General features: G+C 34.0%; 1 protein-coding gene across 4 annotated transcripts in view; it reads right to left on the minus strand.

Moving 5' to 3' along the window:
* Positions 1-20,398, minus strand: part of TBC1D5 (TBC1 domain family member 5) — a 463,871-nt gene that overhangs the window by 263,854 nt on the left and 179,619 nt on the right. The gene's annotated exons all lie outside the window — the stretch shown is intronic.

Consider the following 20,398-nt stretch of genomic DNA (forward strand, 5'->3'; position numbering starts at 1 on the left):
TTCTTTTGCTGATAGACATTTCCAGTTTTCACTTATAAGCAAGAAAGCTATTAATATTCTTATACATGGGAGGGCAAAAGTAGGTTTACAGTTGTTCATATAAAAAAGTTTATGATTATTACAATATTATTAACACAAAAGAATGCCACTCACAACTGTAAACCTAAGTTTTCCTATCCCTGTATACAATTTCTGTTACAGAAATGCAAGAGATTCTCTATGTTCCTAGGAATAGACATTTTGGGTCAGATAATTTCATATGAAACTTTCCTGTAATGTTAATTTTTTTCCAAAGTGTTGATACCAATTTTAACTATCTACCATCAGCAGTAAAGGAGAGCTCCTATTTCTTCACATAGTGGCAATCACATGGTATTAGATTTTTGCCAATCTAGAAGGTATGATATGAACTTTGGGATTTTATTTAGGCTTTTATACATTTATGGTTATCACATGTTTCCTTTCCTGCACAATGTATGCCTCTTCGTGTATTTTTCTTACTGATTCACAGGAATTCTTTATATATTTTGCATATTAAACTTCTCTTAGTTTCGTACATTACTATGTTTTCCCAGATTGTAGTTGTGTATTCTAACTCTCTTTATGGTGTCTTCTGATGACAGAATTTATTTTTTTCTTAATCCTTATCCAAGATTACATCTATTGATTTGAGAGAGAGATATCGATCAGTTGCCTCCCATACGCACCCTAACTGGGGGTCAAACCCACAACCTAGGTATGTCCCGTGACTGGGACAAACCCAAAAACTTTTGATGTATGGGACGATGTTCCAACCAGCTGAGCCATCCTGCCAGGATGAAAGAATTTCTTGATTTTACATTCAATCTATTTCTATATCACATTTTTGGTGTTAAATATTTTACTACCAAGACTATAAAGTTAGTTTCCTTTATTTTCTTCTAAAAGAAATCAGTATTAGAGTCCTGTTGCTACCTTACCAATATACCACAAAGTTAGTGCCTTACAGCAACACAAGTATGTTATCTTATAGTTCTGGAGATCAGAAGCATAAAATGTGCCGGAAGGCTGAGTTTATTTTGGAGGCTCTAGAGGAGAATCTATTTCCTTGCCTTTTCCAGCTTCTAGAATCTGCCTATATTCCCTTGCTTCTACCCTCTTCTTTATTTTCAAGCCCAGCAGCATAGCATCTTCTCTCCTCTCTGACCTCTGTTTCCGTTCTTATGTGCCCCTCACCTAAGGACCCTTGTGATTAATTGGGCCCACTCCACCACAACAATCCAGTATAATCTCCTAATCTCAAGAGCTTTAACTTGAAATCAAGTCCACAAAGTCCCTTTCCCATGTAAATTAATATATTTGCAGGTTTCTGGAAGATTAGGATGTGGACATGTTTGGGGGGCTATTATTGACGTTACTACCAGTTCTAAAATGAACTTCTGCTTCTTATTTTGTCCCTGGCTGGCAAGCACAGCAACTTTGATCCCACCAGAAAACTGAAGTGGGAATGGTTCTAATACAGTCATTTCTATTGAGTTCTGAAATTGTTACTGTGAAATTCAATGGGTAGATGACGTTCTAATAATTTATGTATAGATTCTTATCTTGCTCCTAATCTTAAAGAGACCATTTTTAAATATTCTACCACTGCAGATGATTTTGCTATAGTTTTTTATACATGCCCTTTTGCTTATTATGAAAACTATCTTCTATTTACAGCTTATGAGGTTTTTTAAATCATAATTATTTTAATTCTTACTGTTTTCCCTATATGTACTAAAATGACTTTTTCTCTTCAGTTTGTTAATAAGGTGAACTATGTTAAGATTTTTCTAATGAGTAAACCTTGCATTCCCAGGACAAACAAAATTTGGTAAGATGTGTTATCTACATACACATTGTCACATTCGGTTTACTAACATTTTATCTGTATTTATGTTCATGTATAAAAATTGCCTATGCTTTCTCATAATGCCCTTGTTTAATATTGTTATGAAGATTATATTAGCCAGGTGAAAGGAATTTGAGAACATTCCCTATACGTATCTCAATTATCTGTAAGAATTTCTACTAGAGTAAAACTGTCTCTTTATTGATTGTTAAAAATCATCTGTTCCCAATTGGGGACCAGTGTTTTCTCTGTGAGGGATGATTAAGTATTTGTTCCATTAAATCAATGGTTATAGAATCACACAGAATTTTTTTATTTCTTATTTCATATATTAATGTTTGTGATCCAGTTGTATATAGTGTTGTGTCCTTTATAAAAAATCATTTTAGCAAAGAACACTTATCATTTTTAAGTAATTCTTTCTACATGTTCTAATAGTTTTAGATGTGCAACATACAACTCAGAAAGCAGCACAAGTACTTTAGTCTTACAGAGCACTTACTATTTACATACAATGAACTGAAATATCTTTATTTTCAGCCAGCTTTAATAAATTTTCCACTTCATCTTAGTTTTTACATATGCTGTCAAAAAATCTCACAATATTCTCTTATTGTCCTTTTAACCAGTTTATAATTCTGAATGAATTTTAGAAAGATGATTTTCAGATTCAAAGAATCTCTCTGGAAATTTGAGTAAAATTATATTACACTTCTTTGACGTTCTTATGAAAAGACCATACGCAGCTCTAGTCATATGTAATATATTTTTAATCTGGAAATCCCCCAAATTTAGGAAAACTATTGTTTTCTGTTTCATTATTTCCCAGTGGTCAATACATTGTTGAGTCTTATTTCTTCTGTTATCTTTCAGCCAATTGTCTTTGGTTTTTAGTTGATTCTTTTGTGTTTTCCATAATGTCATCCTTTTCAAATTGATTCTTGTTAACATAAAGTACTTATGCAATAATTGTTCATTTACATTTTTGCTTCAATATCTGTGGCAAACTGATTGTATAAAAGGTCCTGATTATATCTCTTTTTGAATATATGTCTTTTACAATGTGGCTTTCCATTTCCTTCTATCAAGAGGTAGTGGCCTCAAAACAATGAATTCTCCAATCCATGAACATGAAAGTTCTCTCCATTTATTTGTATTTTCTGGAGAGTAATGTTTTGCACTTTTCAGTCTACTTCCTCTACAACTTTTGTCAGTATGTTCATAAGTATTGAAAAGAATTGTTGCTTTAAATTATTGTTGGCTTGTTTATTGCTAGTATATGGAAGCATAACTTTGCCATCACTTAACTTTGGCTGGCTCTGTTTATCCCTTCTTATGGCTAAGAAAATTTGTTAGATGTGACAAAGTTCCAGTACAAAGCCTAGTTCTTATGAAACACTGCAGCTTCTGTTTGTCTTCCTGGAATGCTTGCACCACCATGTAAAAAAGCACAGGCTAGCCTGCTGAAGGATGAAGATGTAACTCAGTCACTCCATCACTTCACTCAACAGTCATTCAATCTGACACATAAGTCAGGCCATCTTAGACTTGCTAGCCTCAGACATACAAGGAAAGCTCAGCCCTTTTCTCATTAGCAATAATAAATATTTATTGTTTTATTTAACCAGGTTTAGGTTAGACAGCAAAAGCTAGCTCATAGATTATTTATGAATAACATGAAATATTATTGCTTGGCATATACCAAACATATAACTGGCCAACACAGCTCCTTTTAGCTACTGAGCTCAGATAAATGCCATTGAAAACATCTTGAATCTGTAAATAGAACATATCAAAATGCAGTTCGAAGAACTTTTTAGAAAATAATTCTAAAATTGCAGAAGTTTCGTGATATGGTTTTACTATTGAAAAGTATTTTGTAAAACTTAAAATTTCTTACTAAGAAACATTTATTTTAGAAAAATTAACACTACTCTTCACAAGAATGACCATATTGAATAAATACTGTGATCCTTTAAAAAGTATTACATTAAAATATTTTAATATTGTTTTTATTGCAAATGAGTCATCTTTTTATCACTTAAGATACAAAGTATGTGATTCTTAAATAAATGCTTTCAGAACACAATTGTCTAGTATTTGGAAGAAGTTTACTTTTGAAGAAAATCATCCAAAGTCTAAACATAAATAATATATGTTGATGTTTAATCATGTACATCTAAGGCAATGATTGTATGTTCCCTGTAATATGTACCTTTAAGTTCTTTTTCTTAAAGCTTCTTAAACTAATTTTTGTTTAAAAATAATTTAAAGTAGTAATATGATACTGTGTCTAAAAAAATAAAAACAAAGACATTTATTAGCAAAGAAATAGAATGTATATACAACTCATCAAGAAATGTTGTAAAAGAACAAAAGAAATGTCTCATTCTGGAGCTTCTTTGTCATCATTAATGTATTCAGGTTTTCACAGCTGAACTGCTATACTTTGAGAAGATTTTCATGAAAGGGAACTAATATTCAATGTTTAAACAAAACTGTCAGGTTACCAAGATTAAAATTTCTTTGAGTGTCCAGAAAATTATTGCTTAAAAAAATAAAAACTATACTGGTGTTCATTTGCAAACAAAATTTTAAAAAAAGCATTTGTTTAACTGTGTATATTTATTTTTGGAACTAATATAGAGAAAGAACAATTTTAAAGTAAAAGTGAGACTATCTGTAGCTATTTTGTTTCATTACTAGTTCTATTTCTCAAATTGATACAAATGAGCTCCTCCTGTTTCTGTCTTTCTGCTTCCTTGTCAGTACAACTAACTGTCAGGGTTGGGGAGATCTCTTATATCTAAACAGAAGATGTGCAGTTTGTAACCTGCTTAATTCGCCTTATGTCCTACAATGCCCTCAGTATGGTGTTCATTAAAGTCTCAGCTGTTTTGTTTGTAGCAGTGGCAGCCTAAACATAGGCTTATTTTTCTTTGTTAAAAGGCCAGATTGTGCATAAATATACTCCTAATTTCTTTCTCTCTCCTCTTTCCTGTGTGCGTGCATGTGTGTGTGTGTGTGTGTGTGCGCGCGCGTGTGTGTGTTAATGGCAAGAAATTACCAAGCATATAAATGCTTACTGGTGTTTTCATCACTCAAGCCAGGCATCTGAACTCAGTCCCTTGCTTAAATGTTTATAATACCAACTCTCAGTCTTTGGAGAAAAGCTTAACATTTAAGGGCCATCTCTAAAATCAGATAAACTATATCAAGAACTACAACTTGGTATAAACAAATTCCATAAATTGTCATTAAAAACCATTCTTAAGAGTCCCCACCCTTCCCTGAAAGAAGTTCCTGGTAGATTCTAGATTTCCAATCCTAATTGCTTCCATGCAATTAGAAGGCTTAAATGAAGATTATTTATATTTTCTTGGCAATAATATACGATGGCTCAAATCAATTACTTTTTCTGACTTGAACAGAAAATTTTAAAGTTTACATTTAATCGGTCAATCCACAACTAGAATTTCTGTTCTGGTCTGTTTATAAGTAGACTTACTATTACACTGACTTTTTAAATGCAATATAAAAATAAGTCTTATAGATGTGACTATAACCATTTCATAACTCTTATTTCAACTATATAGTTAACAGTGTTCATAAACATATCTGAAATTAATCACATTCTGAAATCATTAAAAGTAGAAGGTAAAGAAATGTATCAAATATTTACTGCATTTTTGTGTGAAGTTTAACAGACAAAAAATTTATTTTTAACTAGTTACTAAGTTATGTGTGATGTTAATCTTAACAAGCAATTAATTAAATGTACATAAAGAATTATTAAAGTATTATGCCTGACAGCTGCAAAAAATAACCTCTGAATGATTAAAAAATAAATACTGTCTATACGTCATTATGGCCCATACAATTACAGTGTTAGGATAAAATTACATTAACTATTAAATATAGCTGCCTGAATATGATGACTTCTAGAAAACAACCATAATTGTATCTTCAAAAGCTTGTCTCAAAAACTACCAGACAACTGACTGCAGCAAATGGCCTTATTAGGCAAAGATATTAGAGAAAACTGGCAAAGTATCAAAAGACCCCATCAAAGTGTCTCCTATTCATTCCTAATATTAATTTCTGAATCATTCATAGCTTATCTATTTATAAAGTTGCTTTTAGATAGAAAAAGAGAAATGACTTTCTTTACCCTAGTGTTGATTTTTTTTATTGTCCTCCATCTGCCAAGATTTAAAGAGAATAAAGGAGGATCCCATACTAGAACACAGAGAATGGAGCATCATAACCGAGGAGTAACTGGGCAGGAGAAAATTACCCGGTGGAAAGCAAGTACAGAGATAAAAAGCTGGGCACAGTTAAGAACACTGCCTTGAAAGGAAGTAAGGCTGTGACGGTTTCATGTTTCATCTTTAAGGATGAACAGAAGGATTTTCCAGCATACTACAGTGCGCAATACTATTTCTCAGTAAGAAACCTGTCACACTCCTGACGTCATATATGAGACAAACTTCATCATAAGGCCCTATTAAAAGATAAAACAGAGTTTACTGAGTTGTCAATAGAACTAAAACTTCAGGAACAAATTAATCAGAAACTCAATAGCTGAGAGGAGGTCTCCCACTCCTGGTTCGTGTAACAACCATTGCTACTCCAAGAACCCCGACTGAACTTTTATAAAAATTAGGATAGCAGGTACACCAGGTATATAAGTTATCATAGGCTAAACCAACCTCCAGAGAGGGAATTCACAGAACCCACAGAGTGAAAGGAGAGGAATGAGGCACCTCATAAACCTAACTTGAATTTTATTAACAAAAGCAAGGAGACTAATATTTCCAATTCTTCACATTTACAAAGTTAATCTGAACAACAATGTTAAATTATTTAATAGACATATGATCAGCATAGAAATTGAAAATTACATTAGAGTATATAACATCAACACTGAGAAGTATTAAAGTATAATACTATTATTCCTACAACCTTCTAATAATGAAGGAGAATAAAGCAAATTGATATTAAAACTTAATAAGTGCTTCTGGTGCTAAAATAAGAAACATGCTTATTTTTTTAAAGGTATTGTGAAGTCTATGATTCTTCTATACCTATCTAAAAACATTATCAGCACTTCCGCTCAAGACTGAGGAGTAGATAAACACCCCTCGAATCCTTGCTCAACCACAGCAAAAATTACAACTATACTATAAAACAAATACCACCCAGAACTGCCAGAAAATTGAGCTGTAAGAAGTCCAGCCACTAAGGATTTAGAGTAACCACTTTCACCTAAAGAAGTAGGAGGGGAGGAGAAGCAGATTGGCTTGGAGAGGTGGGGAGGTGGACAGATGTGGAGATACAGAACAGATGGTCCCACATCCACATGTGGTGGATAAAAACTGGGAGGTATATATTAGGAGTAAAGGATCCCAGCTCCAGACCAGACCACATAGCCCAGGGTTCCAGCACCAGGAAGGTAATTCCCCATAATCTCCAGCTGTAAAATCCAGTGGAAGTTGGGGTGGCAGAAGAAACTGTGGGATTCTCAGGAGACTCCTCATAAAGGGCCCAAGACAGACTTAGGACTCATGCAGACCCACCCGCTCTGGGATTCAGTACTGGGGCAACAGCTAGAAGTGCAACAGGGTGAGTGCCAGGAGACAGCTTCCTCCCAGGCAAAACTCCAAAGGCCAGGCAGTGGCACTGTCCCCTCTCTGAGCCCTTTCACACACAGAGCCACAAAATGGTAAAATGGGTAGCATCTTCCTGGCGATTGCCTAAGTCTCTGCCCCGTACAACATACAGATGTGCTTTTCTACAATAGGCCATGCTACTAAGAAAGGTAGTCAAAGCAGCTCTACCTAATGCATAGAAACAAACACAGGGAGGCTGCCAAAATGAGGAGACAATGAAACACTGCCCAAATGGAAGAACAGAACAAAACACCAGAAAAAGAATTAAACAAAATAGAGATAAGCAGTCTATCAGGTGCAGAGTTCAAAACACTGGTTATCAGGATGCTTAAGGAACTCATTGAGTACCTTCAATAGCATAAAAAAATACCTGGGTAGAAATACAGAAAAATCTATAGGACACCAGCAGTGGAGGGGATGAAGCCAAGAATCAAATCAATGATTTGGAACATAGGAAGAAAAAAGCATTCACTCAGAACAGCAAGAAGAAAAAAGAAAAAAAAATATGAGGATAGGCTAAGGAACTTCCCCAGAAGTTCCCACATCTACAACATACCAACATCTGAATTATAGGGGTGCCAAATGGAAGAGCAAAAAAATTCAAACTTATATGAAAAACTAATGAAAGCAAATTTCCCTAATTTTGCAAAAAGAATAGACATACAGTAAGCCCAGGAAGCATAGAGAGTCCCAAACAAGATGGCCCCAATGAGGACCACACCAAGACATATCATAATTAAAATGTCAAAGGTTAAAGATAGAGAATCTTAAAAGCAGCAAGAGAAAAGCAGAAAGTTACCTACAAAGGAGTTCCCATAAGACTGTCAGCTGATTTCTCAAAAGAAACTCTGCAGGCTAAGTGGATTGGCAAGAAGTATTCAACGTGATGAAAAGCAAGGAAATACAGTCTAGATTACTCTATCCAGCAAAGCTTTCATTTAGAATTCAAGAGTAGATAAAGTGCTTCCAAGACAAGGTAAAAATAAAGCAGTTCAATATCACTAAGCCATTATTATATGAAATGTTAAAAGGGAATTATATAAGAAAAAGAAGATCAAAACTATGAGCATTAAAATGGCACCAAATTCATAACTATCAACAATTGAATTTAAAAAACAAACTAAACAAACATGCCAAACAGGAACAGAATCATAGATATGGAGATCATTTGGAGGGTTATCAGTTGGGAGGGGGAAGAGGGTAATGGGGGAAAAAGTGCAGGGATTAAGAAGCACAAATTGCTAGGTACAAAACAGACAGAGAATATTAGGAACAGTATAGGAAATGGAGAAGCTAAAGAACTTATATGCATGAGCCATGGACATGAACTAAGGGGTAGGACTGCTGGAGGGAATGGGGGTGCTGGAGGGCAAACAGGGAAAAACTGGGACAGCTGTAATAGCATAATCAATAAAATATACTTTAAAAAAAACAATATTGACAGCTTTTTTCTTGTCTCTCTAAATTCAGTATTTTAAAAGAATATTTTCATTTAAATTATCATTGTTAAAGCCTCTTCATAGTACATCAGTAGGGATGACTGAAAAAATGGTAGGCCAGGGAACTCCAGGGCTCCATCCCTCCACAAAAATAGTAAGGTAGCAAAATAAAACTGTTAATAACAACTTCTGCATAACTCTGAAATCTCATCAAAAACTTAAAACAAAGACAGATTTAGAGACTGTTTTGTGGGTTATGTTGCATAAATTAACATGTATGTTCTGTTTTCATAGGGCATAAGCCTATGATCTCATTACCTGAGTGATTGTCTGTACATATAGGCCTCACCTAATCCTGTCTGCATCGCTGCCTCCTGAGACTCAATGGTTTGGCTGAACTAAGTGGCTGGGTTGGTGAAGTATGGGTGGTCTGTGGGCTTCACTTTAAAACTGGTTTCTCTTTTCTGTCCTAAAGGCTTGGACAAAAAGGGCCCAGAGGTCTGAGAGGGGGGAAACCTAAAATATTCCCCTCAGCCCAAACTAAGTACAGTGGGCTAAAGGGTTTTGGACAGGTGTGACGTGCCTTGCACACCTTCCTCCAAAGAAGTCTTTTTTTTTTCCCTAATGTGAGACATTGAAAAATTAATCCCTGCCTGTTGTCATCTAGTGGTTATGGATTTAATGATGCCTTTAACCCTGTTGCCAAATCTGTTCCCCCAAAATACAAGGATGCCAGTCTGTTAAACTGAGCACATCATTGTCTGGGGACAGCCAACTGACCTGGAGTCTGCAAGATCCTTCCCCATGTGGGAAGGTCACCCTCCCCTCCACACCCCCACTCTTATTAGGGATTTCTGGACCCAAAGATAGGTAGCATGACAACCATGTCCAACTTGAAGCAGCTAGAGGAGCACGAGACCTTCACCTACTGTCCTTTATAAGATTGTAAAGGGTCTTAAGTCTGAGAGGGGGGAAGTTACAGAGCGGGGGTCCCCCCAACAAATAAATAAATAAATAAATTAATTTAAAAAAACCCTACAACGAAGAGGGGAAAACTTAATGAAGAAAGAAGCTGCTGCATTGTGGTAACCTGGTGCACATTGCTAACATCAGAGTAAGCTACATAGACCTTATTCTGGGAGAAAAAAAAAAAAGATAATAGAATGAATATTTCAACCTCTGATAACCCCATGAAGGACTAAAATACCCCAAGGAGGGGTATTTCAACAACAACAACAACAAAAAAAAAAATTTAAGAGGCATGCAAAGAAACAAGAAAGTATGGTTCATTCACAGGGAAAGAAAATAAATAGAAATATGTTTAAAGAAGCCCAGTCATTATACTCACTAAACAAAGACTTTAAACAAATTGTTATAAATATGTTCAACACTAAAGGAAATCATGAACAAAGAACTACAGGACACCAGTAGAACAATGTCTCAAGAGAGACAATAAGTACATAATTAAAATGCACTGCAGAGGTGGAAGGACTGACCAATAGATTTGAGCAGACAGATCAGTGAACCTGAGATTATTTAGTCTGAGAGGCAAAAGAAGAGTAGAACAGCCATAAATAAAATAGATAGAATAACAATAGAATAAATGGCAACAAAAATGTTTTTTTGAAAAGATAAAATTGATAAGCCTTTAGTTAGACTGACATAGAAAACATATTTTACAAAAATTCAGAAATGAAAAGTGGGGGCTTTAACTACATTATAAAAGTAAAAGGGATTATACAAAACACTATGAACAATTGTGCACCCATAAATTAGATAATCTATATTAGATGAACAGATTGCTAGAAACACAAAACTTGTAAAAACTGACTCAAGAAAAGAGAAAATCTAAACAGAGCTGTAAGTGAAGAGATTGGATCAGTAATCAAAAAACTCCCAATAAAATGTCCAGGACTAGATGATTTCACTGGTAATTATATCCATTTAAAAATAATTAATACTAATCCTTTTCATACTCTTCCAAACCTAGAAAAGAAAGAGGCTAGCATACAATGATACCAAGTGAGATAAATTTAAGAAAACCATAGACCGATATCTCTTAAGAATATAGATACAAAATCTTCAATGAAATACTAACAGATCAAATCTAGTAACACTGTAAGAGAATTATGTGTCATAACCAAGTGAGGTTTATCCCCAGTATGTAAAGATATTGATCAATGTAATACACAGCATTAATATAATAAAGGAAAAAACAACATGATTGTATCAACTGATGCAGAAAAAGCATTGGGCAAAATTTAACATGCTTTCCCAATAAATATACTAAACAAATCAGGAATGGAAGGGAACTTCCTCAACATGAGAAACAGGATATTTATGAAAAACTGAGAGCTAACATCAGTTAGTAATGAAAAACCGAAAGTTTTCCCCCCAGAGTGACAAACAAGGCTCCACCTGTATCCAATTAAAAAATGGACTAAGGACCTGAACAAAGACTACTCCAAAGAGGACATACAGAGGGTCCATGGGCATATGAAAAGATGCTCAACATCACTGGCCATCAGAGAGACACAAATTAAAACCACAAAGAGATATCACCTCACACCTGTCAGAATGGCCATCATTAATAAATCAACAAACAAGTGCTGGCAAGGATGTGGAGAAAGGGGAACTCTAGTGCACAGTTGGTGGGAATGCAGCCACTGTGGAAAACAGTATGGAATTTCCTCAAAAAACTAAAAAGGTAATTGCCTTTTGATCCAGCCATTCCACTGCTAGGATTATACCCTAAGAATCCCAAATCACCAATTCAAAAGAACCCATGCACCCCAATGTTCATAGCGGCGCTATTTATAATAGCCAAGGGATGGAAACAGCCTAAGTGCCCATCTGTAGATGAGTGGATCAAGAAACTGTGATAGATTTACACAATGGAGTACTACGAAGCAGAAAGAAAGAACTCCTACCTTTTGCAACAGCATAGATGGATGGAACTGGAGAATATTATGCTGAGTGAAATAAGCCATGCAGTGAAAGACAAATAGCATTATGATCTCACCTATAAGAGGAATCTAATGGACAAAATAAACTAATGAACAAAATAGAACCACAGGCATGGAAACATGGAACAGACTGACAGTGACCTGCGGGGAGGCGGGTGGGTGATTATGATGGGAAGAAGGGGAAGAGACGAGTCAAAGATCATGTATGAATGACTCATGGACATGGACATGGACAATGGTGTGGGAAATGACTGTGGTTGGGATGGGTGGAGGAGGGTTAAGGGGGAAAAAATTGGGACAACTGTAATAGAATAACAATTAAAACATGATTAAAATTATTTTTTAAATAAAATAAAATATATTACATTTTAAAGATCAAGTATTTAAATAATCAGAATCTGGTTTTTCTTCTAAATTTCTGTAAGATAGACTAAGGAATCTACACAAATCATCTTAAAATTCAAATAGAATTGAGCCCTGGCCAGCATGGCTCAGTTGGCTGGAGCATTGTCCCATGACCAAAAAACTGAGGGATTGATTCCTGGTCAGGGCACATACAGGAGGCAACCAGTTAATGTTTCTTTACTACATTGATGTCTCTTTGTGTCTCTTCCTCTTTCTTCCTCTCTCTCTAAAAACAATGAAAAAAAATATATCCTTGACTGAGGATAATAAAAATAAATAAAATTCAAGATAAGACTGAGAGACCAGATATAATAAAAATCAAATCAAAGCCAATTGAGAACTGCTTATTGTAGTATCAGCAGTAACTACCTAAGTAGTACTTTACCCATACTAAACTCAAAATGCTATTTAAAGAAATAACCTAAACTAATTTTTTAGTATTACTAAGTAAATTATTCTTCTAGTAAATTATTCTTCTAGTAAATTACCTAATTCTGACTCATCTGATCTATGAACAACCTGGCAGAATGAACTCAGAATTTAGGACATGCAATGAAAGCCAGTGGGGGGATTGTTGCATAAACATACACAAGTACTGAAAAACTAAATACACTCCTATGTACTTCTTTCTAGAAATGAGAGATATAGTAAGTATTTCAAAGACTGTGGGTTCTCTAAGCTTCTCCCATTTTACATTTAAATATTTATTACCTAATTATTCTTATGCCTGCTTCTTTTTCACTTGCAACTTTACAAATTTTTGTCATTAACCAAAAGAGAAAAAGAAAAGGGCTGAAAGCAATATAAACTTAAGTCAATCAACAATTTAGAAGAAGAAATTATCAAACTAATTTTTAAAGTTCGAGTATTGAATTATCTAGATTTCATTGATTTCCCTTCCACATAAAATCTCCACTTGACTACATGATAGTAAATCTTGCTCTCGTGTTTACGGAGAACAGTAGAGCTTATTAATTATGACATAGTTCACAATTCATCTCCTTCTGCTTACCCTGCACATATAGAAACAGAAATGTAACCATTTATTCCCCCCTGGTTCTTCTGACCTTAACAAAGGTTAGAAGAGCTTTTTCACTGGCTATTAAAAGTGAATTCTTAGTTAAGAGCTATCCATGTTAAAATAAAAAGAAAAGAAAAGCCAGTGTGAGAATCTAAATGTTTTTTACTTCCTACCTCTTTCATATTCCACTCCATTCTGTTCCCCTCGATTAGGATGATTTTCAAAAATTAAAATATTATTGCAGTGTTAAGCAAAAAACATAAAATTAAACACTTAAAATTTTCCTGAATATATATTCCCTTCCCTAAATACTATTAAAAGTTTCCAATACTATTTACAAAATGATAAAGAGGACATGTATTGGTAGATACAAAGAAAAGTATTTGTTTTATTTATATTCTTACAGGCTTAGCTTCCTGGCTTTGTACTTTATCTTCTATCACTATATCTAGCAGCTTTTCCACAAAATAACTCAGTCCATTAAAAGTTTTCCTTCTGTTATAAGGAGTAAAGAATGCATTATTATATTTTTCTATGTGAAGTAAGCTATTAAATAATAGCTTATACACTCATTAAGCAAATGTAATTGTGAGAACACATTGACATTGTTAAAGTAAATTACTCAATTTGTTAATAGTTTCATTTCAAATGACCTTAATTGTATTAATTGTGATACTAGCAAATTAAATTGAAGAACATTAAATACATTGTTCTACTATGTCCTAGAGGACCAAATTTTCCATTACATCAGCAAAGGGAAAATAATGATTATATGCACCCCCCCCATCAAAAGTCTCACACACATGCATGCACAATGGGTCAAAAAGAAAGGTCTCACTAGACTGCATTTACTATTACTATTTTAATATTGGTAGCATGGTACAAAACAGACCACACAGGAGTAACTGAACTTCAGGTAAATGAACAATTTTAGGGTATTCTTTTATCTCTGATTAAGCAGAAATTACTTCATCATTATAAAGAGTTAAAATGTTGACAATGAGGAAACAAGTGTTGGTATAGAGAAATGCAACATTAAAATAAATTTAAAAAACTACAGATCGGTGTAAATCAGTTATTACTTATTAGATGTCTAGTATTGATAATATATAAAGACATATATTAAAAGATAGTTATGGTCCTCATTCTTGAGAAGTATAAATTCAACAGAGATTAACAATACAGACTGTTAACTCTCTTTAGGATAAAATCTGTAGTCTTCAGCCAGATGTATAAAATCCTTATAATCTGGCCCCTACCGCCTAGGCCCATCATCCTGTGCCGTTTCCCTGTCACCCACAGTTGCCTCAGCCACAATGACTTCCTTCAGTTCCTCGAATATGAAAAGCCTATTCCTGTCCTAGGTGTTTCCTTTGTATGAACTATTTCCTTCTTGTGGACTGGTGTTTCTTTCTTTCCATCTCTCTGTCTCTGTCTGCCTACCTCTCTCCCTCTCACCATCTTTACATGCTTGAGAACCCCCTCATCCATACCTAGCTGAAATATCACCTTCTCAGAGTTCTTCCATGAAAATCTAAATTTTCACCCACTCACCATAACATTACCCTATTTTAATTCTTTGCCTAGTATTTCTTACTCTCGTATTTTTTCATATTTCTGTACTTTTTCATTTTCTTACTACCTACACTAAAATATGAATTCCATTGAAAAGAAGTACTTCATTTAGTTGTTTAATAGTATAAGCCCAGACACTAGATAATCAATAATTTATTTAAAGATTTTATTTACTTATTTTTAGAGAGATGGGAAGGGAGGGAGGAAGAGAGGGAGAGAAGGTTGCCTTTCCTGTGACCCCAACTGGGGACCTGGCTTGCAACCCAGACACATGCCCTGATTGGGAATCAAACCAGCGACCCTTTGGTTCACATGCTGGTGCTCAATCCACTGAGCCACAGCAGCCTGATGAATGACCATCAGGTCTGTGGCCTGCAGGGCCTTACTATGTGTATAAAATACATATGCCTCTATAATCTCTATTCATTTATTATCACTGAAATTTATTAACCCTCATACTAAGATATTTGATTGAAAATCTTTAGGTTCAATAAAACAGATCTATTCATAAGTCTGATTAAAGATTCAAAATGATAGCAGTGGTCCAGGCTTGGTCAAAATTAGGTATAGTCTATTAAAAGTGTCACTAAACAAAAATGCTAGGAAGCCAATTACATTAAATTTCTCCACATTTGGAAGAAGAATAAACAAGGAGAGTTGTAGAGTAAGAGAATTATTATTTAACTACATATATTCCCATAACATAAACAATTATTTGACTCAAACTTTGCCTTATAAATGACTTAAGTAAAAGTAAATTCTCACTCTTTATTGATAAATCAAGGCTAGTTGGGTGGTTTTTCTGACTAAATAGATTTGTAAGTCAGGAAAGATAAACAGTTACTGTAATTTGTAGAAATACAATAATTACCAAATGGTAGAAATCAGATCATTTCCAAAGACTAAAGTAAATTATATTTTTAATACTGGAAATGTAATAAAAGAAAATGACCGTTTAAAGTAAGTAACTTGAGATATTACAATTTTTATGATTTACTAGTTTCTTAATTTCTTCCATTTAAAACATTCAGATTTTCGTAAAATGTGAAAATAAAAACAGCTTGAAGCTAACATAATGCTTCCTCCTTTGTGCTGTCCTATATTACTCATAAGGGGTTCCTTCTCAGAAAATTCAGGGAGCAGTACAAGTATTATATGAAAAAAAGATTTATTTCAAAACATCTATTCAATTAACAAGTAATCCCTCCTTACAGCTAAAGTATAGTGATAGCAAACTAATTTAACTTCTTTTCAATTCTCATAAAGTACAAGTTAAGAATGAAAAATCTTGAGCTCAGATTAATCATATATCATTAGGGCAAGATGCATTCTCAAAGCTTCATCCAAACCTCATTTAAATGTTTACCACTGATATTTAACCACTACCTTTTAATGGTAGGTCTGAATCAGATTTTGAGTTCAATTTCATCCACTCAAGTAGGTTAGCAGTATTTTGAAAATGGCATAACCACTAATACAACAGATCATCAGTACTCCTCCAATCACCAATCTCCTTTTGTTAGAATTTTATTATTAGTTTATGGAAAAGCACCGAGGAGCTGTAAGTCAGCAAAGGGATATTTTGTCCTCCCTAAGATGACTCCAGCCAATAAGACCAAGGGCAGAATTTAAGGTGAGTAAAATGATTCAGACAGCATCCTATACTTTGGCCAGGTATCTTCAGCAGAACAAATACGTCTTTTATTTAAATCTAAATCCACTTCTACTACATGGAAAACAATACTAAAGATCATAACAGGAGAGCATAATTGTATTATATCAACTTCAATGAACTATTTAATTATTGCCAATTTATTCATCAATAAAGCCAAGCACTCTCTTCCAGTTCTAAAATTCTCTGATATTGTGACAGGGAAAAAAATTTTTGAGAAAAAAATAAAAAACAAGAATACAAAAGGCAAAAATGGAGTAGACAGGATATTCAGAACATCTTAGATTTTTAAAAAGTAAGTTACTAAATATTTTATACATGATGACAGAAAGAAAGCTTTGAAAGGTATTACATTAAGCTGTAATTATCTAAATACTATAAAAGCTGTAAGTAAGAAGGCATATAAAATTGAAGTTAAAAACACCGGCAATATGTGACAAAATGCTATTTTCAAAAGAGAATAATATTCTCAATAGAGGAAAATGTTCTTTCATCATGAGCAACATTCCAATCTCTTATAAGCTTGTGAAAACAACTAGTCATGCCAGGAATGTTGTTTTATTAATAGGTGAACTTACCCTAACTCTCGATACTGTTGTTTTCAGTTTAAAATAATTCTTTTCCCTTTAATTGATCATTAAGTTACATGCTAAGAACAAATAATCATTAATAGTTAAACAAACATTTTTCTTTTTTTATAGTTTCAATTGAATTACAGGTAACTTGCCAATTATTAATTAATACCCTTTGTTCAAAGATCTTGGAATTTAATCTATGTCGTCGGCGGCAGCCGTCCGTCTCGAGAGACGATGGTGTAGCTTCTTAAGTGTCTATCTGCACCGCCGAGAATGGCTGTGCAGTCCAACTCGGGAGTGACACGGTATCTGTCTCCTCCCGTGTTGAATCGACATCTTGTGATGACGCTGGAGTGTCCTCTCCAGTGAAGCTGAAGCTACAGAGCCTGGGCAGGGTGATATGGAGGGTCTGCTGTTGCCCATGCAGCAGACCCCCCCTCTCTTCGCAGCTGAAGGGTCCAAGGGAAAGACGGAGTCAATACAGCTTGGCTTCAGGTGCGCCGCAGGAGTTGCCGGTGTTGACTACAACGTCAAACCGCCTTAGGGACTCCGGCTCCGGATTTTCTGTCGGGGTTTACTCCCTTAGCCTTTCCCCTGAAGAGGTATGCCGCAAGGCAGCGGAGGTTTTTTGGAGTCAGAGTTTTCCTTCTCTGATGTGCCCTGACTGGAAGATCAAACCAGCGACACTTAGCTCGCAGGCCGACGCTCAATCCACTGAGCCAAACCAGCCAGGGCTTAATCTATGTATATAACCAAATTTAATAGCTCACAGAGAAAATGTCATTCTTGTTTTGCTCTTCTCTACTTGTAAAAGTGATTCAAGCAGTTAAAAGTTTAATTCACATGGAATGTATGCCCTACGATTTTACATTTATATATCTAAACAGTCCTTTTTGTTTTTGACCTCACCTACTTTTGTCAACCACCCATGAAAACAAACCAATGATATGCAGCTTTCTATCATTCCTACTTATGTGGCTATTTTGCTATTGCTTTCCAAAATACTCAAAACCACATAATTTAGTAATATACTGTTCTGTTATAAATATTTAAATTCAGATTTGAAAAGTTAAAGTTATTTATTTATGGACTCTATAACAGGAATTAAGAAAAAAAATGTAAATCCTACACAGTGAAGCCACTGATTAAAGTCCAATGTTTGACTCCTTAGAAAAAGAATCATTCAGTTGCCACAAATTTTCTTGTGGGAAAAATGTGCAAAAGCCTTCAAATACATGAAGAACCCCATGAAAGACATATATTAAAATAAACAAACATGCTAGAAAGGTGATGATTTTTCAAGTAAATATGACAATTCCATTAAAATGCAATGCATGTTTTGCGGCAAAAGGGACATCTAAAAAGATGAAATAGATGCTTTATATAAAATATTTACATATACAATGCATAAAACCCACTATGGTTAGTAACCTTTATGCCTTTGAAGAACTAGATATTTACATATCTTCTTTCTGCATGTGTGTGTGCGTATGTGTGTTTTGTATATATTTTTAACAGTTGACAGCTGTTTTAGAGCATACAGAGATGCCAAGCTGAATGAGGGTCTTGATTACTTCAAGATTAGCTATCTAAAGTTTCTATTCATTTTAAGTGTTGTTAGTTGGAAGAGTCATTAGTCACTTCCTTGTCTCATAGAACATCAGCATACATTTACATTGTTAATGAACATTTGGGGTAAATGAATTAATGGCACTTTTAAACATCAATTCAGTCCTAATAACTTTGGATGTCATAGAAATGTTAGGCAAGGATATAAACGAAAAAGCCTTTTCAGTAAAGGTAACTACTCTTTCCTGAAACAATAGAGGACAAAATTAATTAAAAATGTTTTTTAATCAGTTTTTTTAAACTCAGTATTTAATGAACAAGACCAGAGAAAAATATGCACTTTAAAAATCCTCTATGCTCTAAAACAAGCATTTTTAGCCAGAAAATACTGGTGAAACTATTATATAGTTATATAACACAAAAATATATTCACTCTATAATATCTACTGATATAAGGATTTTCAAAATAATTGGACTTAAGTTATAAATTATTCTTACAGATATTGAATTTAAGGAAAAAATTTCACTAGGGAAGGTAGTGTTCTTATCACTGAAAATTTGAAAATGCTATAACTGAAAAAATAAAATGCTGAAACTGAAATGGGACACTAATAATTTTTTATATTATTTTCATATTTGAAAACCTTAAACAGTAGTCTTTTTGAGACCTTTTAAATAAAAGTGAATATTAAAATAAAATCACAAAAATAAATTGTATGGCAAATTACACTATTTTCAATAACACACTCCATAAAGTCAAGAGCTTGTTTACTAAAGAAATGGCCATTATGAGGAATCAATTGTTTTTACTATTCTCAATAGTAAAAATAGTAACATGAGTTAATGGAAGACCTTTATATCAATATAAAAAAAAATTGTATTTGAAGTATATAAAACACATGTAAATTACTCTAATTATGATTTTTAAAATAGATCTCATTATCCTGATATGTGTATTTCATGAGTGAAAAATTACAAGGAGTTTCCTGAGTCAATAAATCAATTTTATCAAACATTTAATGAATTTATAAAAAATAAGGATAAAGCTTCAAGAATTCTCTCAAGTTCATTTCCTTCTAGTATACCATATTATTATTACTAATACTGAGAAAATAATATGGAATTCTGATATACCTATTATAAGTTTTTATGGGATAGACTCTGAATACAGTTTACCTTTTAACAATTTATTTTTTAACAATTTCAACACATAGATCTTTTAAAGTACAACATATATTTCAATTATCTTTTTTAAAAGGAGAATCAGGCCAGTCTTTTATTCTAGAATAATCTCATTTTGCTGGAGAAAAAATAGTCCCTGGAAAATCAACCCCAAAAAGTTTAAACGCCTTTAAAAGAAGTTTGAGAAGTCATTTCTCATTTCAATATCCTTATGCTAAAGTAATTGTTTAAGTTTATGGTTTTTTAAAAACAAATGAGAGCGCATTAAACATCTGACTCATGCTTTTGTCTATAAATAGAAGTTGACGTTTTGTGGTACCCATTCCTGTCAGAGTGCTCTATACCTACCCAGGGAAATGTTCTTTCAAGTTGCCCTGCTTGGCTTCATCTACAGAACTCCACACACAAGGCAGGAGGAACTAACTGAAGGCCCTCTGCTAGGGTGCCTAGTA

Source organism: Furipterus horrens, unplaced genomic scaffold, assembly GCF_987537825.1.
Source record: "Furipterus horrens unplaced genomic scaffold, mFurHor1.1.pri manual_scaffold_7, whole genome shotgun sequence".
Taxonomy (NCBI): Eukaryota; Metazoa; Chordata; class Mammalia; order Chiroptera; family Furipteridae; genus Furipterus; species Furipterus horrens.